The sequence below is a fragment of the Protomyctophum bolini genome (genome assembly GCF_963924005.1).
Source record: "Protomyctophum bolini genome assembly, chromosome: 14".
Taxonomy (NCBI): Eukaryota; Metazoa; Chordata; class Actinopteri; order Myctophiformes; family Myctophidae; genus Protomyctophum; species Protomyctophum bolini.
Window position 1 is genome coordinate 44,312,880 of NC_137875.1, and position 10,351 is coordinate 44,323,230.

At 41.9% G+C, this 10,351-nt stretch overlaps 1 long non-coding RNA gene across 1 annotated transcript; it reads right to left on the reverse strand.

Moving 5' to 3' along the window:
• Positions 1–421: 421 nt before the first annotated feature.
• LOC308328144 lies at positions 422–1,817 on the reverse strand. Its single transcript, XR_013965264.1, has 3 exons — positions 1,747–1,817; positions 1,318–1,405; positions 422–878 (listed from the first exon to the last, which is right to left on the reverse strand). It is a non-coding gene; the product is annotated as an uncharacterized lncRNA (long non-coding RNA).
• Positions 1,818–10,351: the final 8,534 nt, after the last annotated feature.

Genomic DNA, 10,351 nt, shown 5'->3' on the forward strand with positions numbered 1-10,351 from the left:
CGGGCCGCCCCCCTGAACGAAACCAAATGGACCCTTACAGCTCAGACATCTTAGCATTAGCATGTTAGCATTAGCATGTTAGCATGTTAGTATTAGCATGTTAGCATTATAATGTTGTTGGCAACATCATGCGCAATAAACTTAGACAAAATACCCCATTGAAAGTCAATGGGGAGACCTGGCTCACATGTAACCAAATGGACCCTTCTGAGAGGCTAAATGTCATCAAATGGTGGTCCGTGGCTCAAATGCTGCACAGACTTGGTGAGCTTCAGGCACCCAGTAAAATTTCTTGAAATTTTGTTTCTAGTTATTATTACGATTAAGTATTGCTTTCGGATTTCAACCTGTGTTTCTGCCATTGCATGGCAGGCACCCAGAATAAATCCAGATCCAGTCCCACCAAAAAAAACAGAAATAGCAGAAAATGTTTGAGCACCACTGATATGGAAAAAGGTTTTAGAAAATGTTCTTGTTAGAACCGGCCTCAGGTCTTAATGGGCTTTTTAACACTACATTTTTTCCACAATTTTCTCGAGGAGAGACAACATTCTATCCTCCCTTGTCTCTTCTCTCTTTGCTCTTGCCTCTTCTCTCTCCTCTGCTCTCTCCAGCAACTCGAGGACCCCATCACGCCGCTTCTTTGCTGGGACTGGATCTGAACTCTCTGGTGGCACTGAATCGGAGGAGGAGGCTTGAGATAATGTGACAGAATCAGATCTGGGAGGGTTCTCTGTCCATGAAGTGGCAATGAGCATAGGTGGCGTTATTGATGGCTTGCTACCTATGGCCAAATCCATTTCGTCAAACCACTTCCAGTTTGATGCGGTCTTCTCCCCCGATTCAGTGCCACTTCCCGAAGGTGGTTTCTTGAGTTCCTGCACACATTGCAATGTATTTGTTGGGCACAATTAATGTAATGTTCATTTCAAATGCAGAACACAGCAATAAAATACAAACTGACATGTCATCCATGCTTACATTTATGGTCATGTAGTTATATACAGAGATGGGAAGTAACAAAGTACAAGAACTTTGTTACTTCAAGTGGTTTTATCAGGTATCTGTACTTGCTGAATAGGATGCTACTGTATTTTAATATCAATCATAATAATAATAATAACTTGGAGAGCCAAATGGTTTCTGAGGTGGTAGGCCTACAAGGCTGAGAACCACTGATGCATTAGAGTTAGCTTTGCACAGAAACATTAATACTTACTCTTTAAGTACATTTCAGAGCCTGTACCCTCTGTAACTTGTAGGCCTACATAAGTATAGTACTTTTCCCATATCTGATTAAATACAATTAATCCAAACCTTGTATGTCTTCTTTAAGTTCTCCCATTTTTTTGCTGCTTGGGAAGCAGACACAACTCCTGTCAGTCCAATGTCTCTCAACACAGCTCTACAAAATGTAATTAGACAGACATAAGACAAAAACATATTATTGTTATTATTACTAACCTTTTAGCCAACACATATAAGTGTAATATCACTTGTATTGCCGTTAAGAATACACATAATATTCCTTCACAAGAATTAACTCGGTGAACTCACTCCCATCCCGTTTTCGCAGCATTCCTCATCCCCGTGAACAGACTTTCGTTCTCCGCTCGTGACGAAATAAACCGTCGAACATCTTCATCAAGCCCTGAAGAGACAATTGATATGTAATTTAGCCCATCTAGACTAAACCAAACAGTAACACGTTTGTTACATGGCGTAAACAAACGGAAAAATACTTACATTTGTATGCGTTGTTTTCCCTCGCTGCCGCTGGTTGAACTTCTACTGCTGCGACGGGTGGTGAACAGGGCTCCATCGCTGCTGCTTGTGTTGTTGTTTATGCTTCTGGCACATGTATTGTGGATGTAGTGCGCATGAGCATACGCTCAAAGCGTGCCTGCGCAATGCATTGTGGGGTAGATTTGCTTCGCTGCGTTTTTTGAGTGACCATCGGGAGCTCCCTACAATTCCCGGTGCATTGTGGGATACTTCAGTCCACTACTGTAGGGTGCAAAAATGCTCACTACATATTCGGACACTATAACAAAATGGCGGAACCCCAAAGTAGTGCACTATATGGGGCATAGGGAATGATTTCGGACGCAGCCCAGGAAGTAGAAGGAACAGGGAGAGACGAGGAAGTAGATGGACCAGGGAGGGAACGTGGAGGAGGTGCTGGAGCTGTCCAGTACAGTGGGGCCAAACTCTTCCATGCTGATGTTGGACAACTCGTGTTCAGTCAATGGGGCCTCATGTATTATTTATTTATTATCATTAATTTAACTAAATGCATTTGATTGTATAGCCATCACTAACTAGGCTATACAATCAAGAATAAATACTAACCACAGCAATATGGTCATAGTCTACTATTGATATTGATCCACTACAATGACAGATCCGTGAAAGCATTGTGATGTGAGCTATTTGATATGCTACTTTAGACAAATGTTGATCAATGTGGGGGTTCAGGTCCTTGACATGAACATGTTTCACAACCACTGAATGAAAGTGAGTCCAACCTTATGTGAAATTTGAGGCTTGGGGAAGATATAAAACATGATATCAGTGGTGGAAATTGCGTTGGGTCTATGTTTACGTCAACTTGAGAACAACAAAACTCCTTACCTCGGGCTCACAGATGGTCATAGGCCGTTTCGCGGATACCGCCATCTTGCAAAGAACGCGGTGGATTGTGGGTAGGCGCGGAGCATTCTGGGTCGAAAAGGGACCAGGAAGTGTCTAGCCCGCTTTGTTTACTATTGCGATTCTGACTGTCTCCGTGATTTTCTAATATTAAACTATTTTTTGATAAACATAAAAATAGGTGGACCACACCGATGTGCTGTTTACATGTGCAACAATAATCGGCGATATAAAGCCAAGTAAGTGGAAATTCATATATCTGTAGAATGGTCGCTAGAAATAATGCCGTTATATTAAGCCTTACAGCCTTACTCTGTCTGGGTGCTAATAATAATGAAGTCCGTTATGTAAATATTGTATTTATTTTGCATGTATCGTATTATTCCTATTGTTGTCATTTTTGCTATGGTCAACATTTAAGAAGTTCATGTAGTATATAAGCATATAATAATGTAATCCAACATGTGGGATTGACAGGCAATATATAGACTAGACCTAGCCTGTGATCATTTAATTATACTTTGTAAATTTCCATGTATCATGTATGTGAAATACTGTATACTGTATGAAACAACAAGAGCCATTCTAGGGCTAAGAATGCCTGTGATCATTTAATTATACTTCGTAAATTTTCATGTATGTGAAATACTGTATACTGTATGAAACAACAAGACATTCTAGGGCTATCTAAAGCTGTAGGCTATTGAAATCAATGTTACTTTAATGTACACAGTTTAATTTCAGTTCTGTAATTCTATGTTGTTTCAGGTGGTTAATCTAAGCATCTATCTCAGAAGACAACAGAAAAGAAGAAGGACATCGGCCGTCACTGCAACAACAAAATACAACTATTTTAGCTTTGCCAACATGCATGTATTTGTAAAGAAACAAAGTTAAAACCCTGGCGCACATATATATATATATATATATATATATATTGTGGGGGCTCTGATAATCACATCAAGGAACACAGGAGACAGCGTTGCAACAAGCCTTTTTTAGGCGCAGTTTTATTCACTCAAAATTATATTACAGTCTTTTCAGCCTACAGCTTGTAGGGAGAGGGCGGGAGGAGGACTCAGCCCTAGAAAAGGTGAATAAGGTTTTTAACTCAGGTTCTGGGACTTCTCCGTCCCTGGGTCCAAATAACGGTGCTCTATAGCGGGCCGTGTCCTCCAGTCAAATAGTCTCTTATATAGGGGATAGGGGGAGTGAATTGCCATAGCCTCCGAGCCCAACGGCAGGTCTAGTCGGTGCCTGGATAGTCCTGTTAGACAAGAGAATCACAACACAATTACTATGGGTCGATCAATATAATATAATTATATTATATTATATTATATTATATTATATAATATCATATGGAGAGAGCGGGAATATGGGTTGGTCTTACCGAGCACCAGGTCAGTCTGTCCCCCCGGGAGAGTCTCGACTAGACTGAGAGAGAGAGAGGGCTTTTATGTTGTCTGTGTCAGCACGCAGGTGTCAGCTCGTCTGATAATGGTAATTGAAGAGATGCCGTGGGATGTACCGTGCGTCCTGGACCACACCCAGCACGGCGCGTCTCAGGCCTTCCCTCCCTCTCTCTCTCTCTCTCTCTCTCTCCCCGGGGTTACCAACCCGTGGTGTGCGGTCCTCGACAGAGACGCCACAATATATATATATAACATATGTGTTGTGAACCTGAGCCCTGGTGTATTGCAAACAAACAGATTGAAAGAGCCTATGTATTTAATTGTTGTGTGGATGTGAGCTGTACTATTCACATGTAATTCTGTCAAAGTAGTGCATATTATAAGGATGGTGTTCCATTGTCATTAAAGTAATTGTTTTGTCCGAAAAGTAGTGTCTAATTGGTCATTTAATTATTCTATAGCTTACCTATATGAAGTGACCTTTTCCACGTGTGAAACAAATGTGTGAAACCCAGTGAAGATGTGGGGGCTGGATATTATGCATATTATGTATCACCCTGTCTAATATGCTTGTCTCCTCAAATGGAACACTGAATTATTATCAAACTGCTATTGGATGCTAAGTTCTATATTACATTAGTGAAATTCCCTAAGATACTAACATCTGTTTTTGAATGGTAATGTGTTTAAAATGATATTTTATGTCTAGACAAATTATTGTTCACATTATGAAAGTTAAAACATTTTGGAGAAAAAAACATACACCTGACTACTACCGGTACGTTGCATTTTGGGAATGCGCAAAGCAGCCTGGGTGAAAAAGGCACCAGCGCGCGCGGCGCGCCTCCTCTTTCACTCTGCTTTCACCGTGACCGTATTGAAAGATGGATAGTTCAGACGTTCAGGATAGCTTTAGTAATTTAACTGTTCCCCAGTTAAAACAATATTTGTCAGATCGTGACATTGTTGTCTCGAATGCTCTGAAACAAGATTTATTAGCCCGTTGTCGTGCCGCATCTTTTTTAAATCGGCAACCTAAGCTTTCACCACAAGAATATTCAGCAGAAATTGAGAACCAGAGACGGGCTAAACTTCTTTTGGATTGGGGCATAATTTGCCTCCCCGATCCTGATACCCTCCATGACGGCTGGGAAGACAGCCCAGCAAGCTATCCACACTTGTTACAGGGTGGTGTAGAAACCTACCTTGATAAAAGTAAGTAATTAAAAGTAAGCAAATGAATAAGATAAGCGTGTGTCTGCGTGGGGGGGGTAGGTGTGTGTGGTTGGGGGAAGTGTAGGTACTAGGTAGGTAGTCTGTGTGTGTGTGTGTGTGGGGGGGGGGGGGGTAGGTATATTTTATAGGCGTGTGTGTGGACATAGGAGTCGGAGATAGATAGATATTAGCCCTATCCCTATGTCATATATATGATTTATTAATGTCTGTAAAGGTGGACCCTCTTGTAAACAAGTGTAATGCTTAACTGGGTCGTCCACTCACAGTTGCAGTCTTTGTATTGAGTTTGTGCTTGAAATGTACTGTAATTCTGCAAACTGTTAAAGGGATTGTGACATTTAAAACACATTTTTGTAGATATTTTGTGTTCTTTGGCTTTTCTTGACATCAATTTCACCAAAAAAAACCCAAATTTGAACATTCAGTGTATTCTCCGCTGTCTGGACTTTTGTGAATAATTATGCAAATATGACTCGTGGCTTGGACGGCGGAGGCCTACGTAATGTAACGCTAAACCGCGCCCCCTCTCCTCTGCTCCCTGCCTGCCAATTCTACTACCCGCCCCCCTCCTCTCTTCCCCGCCCCTCTCCTCTCCTCCCCCTGATGCTCTCCTCTCTTCTTCCTCATTCTGACCGCGACTTTGTTTCAGTATAATAATAATAATAATGGCTTCTAGAGAAAAAGCAATCTGCTCCGTTGTCGGCTGTGTCAATCAACACAAGTCCTTGCACTTTCCACCAACTGGCCTAGATGAAGATTCACGCTCTAGGTGGATGCATTTTATTTTTGACGGTAACGTTCCAACCAAGTTGTCAAAGAAGCGACTCTTGTGCGCACATCATTCCCCCCAGAAAGTTTTTCAAATCTCGGACAAGTTCAGAGTGGATTTGCAACCAAACTTTTTATGAACCCAGGAGCAATACCAAGCATTCGTGTCCCAATCCCAACTATAAGTATTTATACTGCAATGATTTGTGTTAAATTGTTGTGCAGTACTATTTGAGTGGACTCACAATAAAAAATCAATCGCCTGCAGCACCCCGAAGTGCTTCATGGTAGCCTACTTTTAATTTATAGTCAATCACTGCCACTACCCGCATTAGCTGTGTGTTTGACTATTATTAATCTTTGATTCGTGGCGTGCACCAGCTGTTGTAGATTGCATGTGCTCATTATTGTTCTTGTAATGCGATACATTGGAATAGCAACGCAGCCAACGCTCGTGTGATATAATCCACGTTAAAAGTATGGCGAATAATGATAGGCTATAGTCATTGAGTATGATATCGATGACATTACACAAGTTTATGTCGACGTGGTCGTGGGGTGAGATATTGCAGGAGTTTCATAGGCGCGTTCGGAAATAGCGCACTGAGCCCACTGCACTGTGCAATGCAAACTAATAGGCGAGTGCGCTCCGGTGCGGTATTTCCGAACGTGCCTTATTTGTTTACCAACTGTTGCTCGTACGATGACGTTGAATAGAGAATACATGTTACAAAGGGAGTCTACCAACGCGCCTCAAGCCTAAAACGGCTGATCCGGTGCTTCACAGGTGCAGGGACATCAAAGTTGCAAAAGGAGAGGAGACTGGAGCAACACGGACATTTAGAGCCTTTTACGTTTCGACCTTGCGGTCTTCATCAGAGTGGACTCTGATGAAGACCGCAAGGTCGAAACGTTAGTCGTTTTGTATACTCAGCACCTTAATAAAAGGCTCTAAATGTCCGTGTTGCTCCAGTCTCCTCTCCTTTTGCAACAGAGAATACATGTTGTTGTCCATCCCCTCAGTACATACATGCAGTGATGGTCTTATTATAAATAACATTTTATATAAACTATAAACAAATAGTTATAAAAGGAGAAGAAGTTGCGTGCGTTGGCACTGGCAGCGTTGCTATGGCTGAGATGCTGTGAACTTGTAAAGGAAAAAAAAAAGAACAGTCCCTTTCTCTGAGGGGGGCGGAGAGGTATGGAGGGCTTGAGGGGTGGGGGGGGCGGAGCTGGGTAGTGATTGACAGGAAAGGGGGAATTACCGACATCTACAGGCTAAAATAATGTGTTTTTCTATGCCTTCTCAGGATGCATATTACATACACACAAAAACTCCTGGCAAGAAATACTGGAGTGGAGATTTCTGTTCAAACTTTTTAGACACGTTTGAAGGACCATGGCCAAGACTTTTAATGTTGTTAAAATTATGTTAAAAATAATGTCACGATCACTTTAATAAATTTATCAACAGTTCAATCAAAAATCATCACCAACTAAATATGTGTTTTATTCTCTCATAGAAAACCGTGCAATTGGCATTTCCACTGGTGGTGCTGAGGCTTTGAGAGATGGAAAGTCGCTTCATTTATCAGATCATGTACAGAATGTACAATATAATGGCATAGGTGAAAACGTGCCATATTGTTTCCTGAGGGCCACGGTTATTAGGGAAACCAACATCTCTAAGGCACCCTATCAATGCTGGATGATTGTCCACAAGTCTAAGGCATTGCTAGTGGAAGCCTTCTAGCTGTCCTGCAGGGTATGGCCTTTCTTATTTAATTTAAATATAGATGCAACTACAGTTTTACACAAACTAGTTTAAAAGTATTTTGACCAAGCCACCCTAATTCATACTCTGTGTCCTCTCATAATACAAAGGTTACGCGGCACATGCAAACATGTGGCATCCCTTTGTCATCTGGTCATTGAGAAAGTGGCACGAGGAGAGAACTCTACTGTGACTCAAACCAGACAAAGTTGGCATGCGCCATCCAAGAAGCTCCACAGTGCACAGTTCCTGGAAAACATTCACATTCAAAAAGTTAAAGGTATGTGTACTGTACAGTAATAATTTAATTGATCATTTATTTTGTTTAGCTGGCTGTCATTTTCTGTGTTTGTTCCATTCTTCCCTTCTATCTGTGATACAGAAATTGACACAAATAACTAAGTCAATTTCATATTGCTGTCCACTAATTACATCAAAGTCTAGCTCTCCATGTTTTACTCTAGCTCTTGCATATGTGAAGCCTCAAGGCCCTATATTCACTTAAGCCTGCCAAATTACCTAAAACCACTTTTTAATTTGCCAATTTCAGGAAACTGTGTCATTGAGGAGACAGTGTGTCGGACTCGGAGGTTTGAGTATGACCCTCGTGCACTACCTCACAGAACCCCAAAAAGAATCCATGACATGGACCTTGATGGGCTCAGGGAAGCTACCAACGGAAGTGCTACGATTCTCTGCTACCTACCAGTTGCCCCTGATCCAGCATATACATTCCCTGATGTAAGGGACTGTGGGGTAGTACATTTTGAGGAGGCTATGGAACAGGAGACACTACCACAGCAAGTGAATGCTGCTCTTCCCCCCACTCTCACAGCCCTAGCAGCAACACACTGCTCTTCCCCAGATACCTTTTACCATGCAGCTGTAGAACCACTGAACCCAGATTCTGTTTTAGCTGTGTCTGAATACACAGTTGATCAGGCAAACTCTGAAGACTGGCGTGAATACAGAGTTGGGCGTGTTACAGCCAGCAAAGTACATTCAGTTTTCACCAAAGTGAAGCACGATGGAGATGTAAGCAGCAAGAACACCTCTTTTCTGAAAGAAATTATGAACTACATGCCACCAGCTCATTCACCAGCAATCCATTGGGGAAACTACAATGAGAGATCTGCTGTGCTCAATTTTGAGAAGCTGAACCGAAGGAAACATAAATGTATGAAAACAGTCCCATGTGGGCTTATTATCTACGGCCAGTGTTGGGGAAGTTACTTTTAAAAAGTAAGGCGTTGTAGTTATCGTTACTTATCTAAAAAAGTAATTTGTTACTTTACTTTACATGAAATTATGAAAGTAACTACTTTACTTTACTTTACTTTACTTTAGAAAATAATAATATAAAAAACGGCCGAAACCGAATATAGGAACTTTTTTTTTTAAGCTAGATCTATAAAGAATAGGGTTGGGAGACTTGGGACTTCATTAAAAAACATCTAATTAATTGGAGGCTTTGTGATGAATTCATCTCAATTAATCACATTTTAATCGCATATCAATAGGCATATTTGACCTGAGCAGTGAGCTTTTTTTCTACATAAGCATAGGCAATAAAACAAGTAGTAATAATTATAGTGATAATATTATCATTCATTGTTAAAGCTCCAAATGATATTCCCATTCGTCTTTGTGTCTGCCCGTGTGCTCGCAGCAGCGAGTGTGAGGGGTTGGGGAACGGGGTTGTATATAGTGAAACTAACGTTAGCTCCCATGCTAGCTAATGGCTTCCCTCGTCAACAGAACACCACCACAGATCGGGTGGAAGCTGCTGATATCACGTTGCTTGTGCCCGTGGATGGGAAATAAGATTTAAAAGGCTATGGAAGCGTGGATGAAAGGCAAAGCACAGATGTGTGCAAAGTTTTGTCGGATCTGCCTGTGCATTCCGTCTGCTGCAGTGCGTGTGTGTTCTGTCAACTTCTGTGTTGACTGGCTGAATGCATAGTAAAGAGCGTCATCATAAGCATGCGCCCTTCCTGCGCTGGAAGTAGCAGATCTACAAGGTATCTACCCGTCGCAATGCACAGCACGTTGGGCTTGTACATCTGTGTTTCTCCCGCAGTTTAGTTGAATTATATCGATTCACAACTTTATTTGCCCCCTTCACTTCAGCAGCACAGAGACGCCTGTATGATGATAGACTCACGGAGCTGCATGGCCAGACTTTTTTCTCTGATCACATAAGTTGACATAACGCCATAACGCGGGTAGCGCTCGCACAATAACTATAGCGCCGTTATGGAATGGGGAAATGTAAAGCGTTAGGTTACAAGTTACTGCAAATAGTAGTTACGTTATGTAACGTAACACATGTAAGGGCGTTAGTCACAACACTGTCTACGGCCAGCTTCCCATAATGGCAGCATCACCAGATGCTCTTGTGACCTGCAAGTGCTGTGGCACTCGGCCTCTTGAGGTGAAGAACCCCTTCAAGCATCGGGCTCTCAGTATCGCAAAGTTTGCTGAGCAGCCAGATTCATGCCTT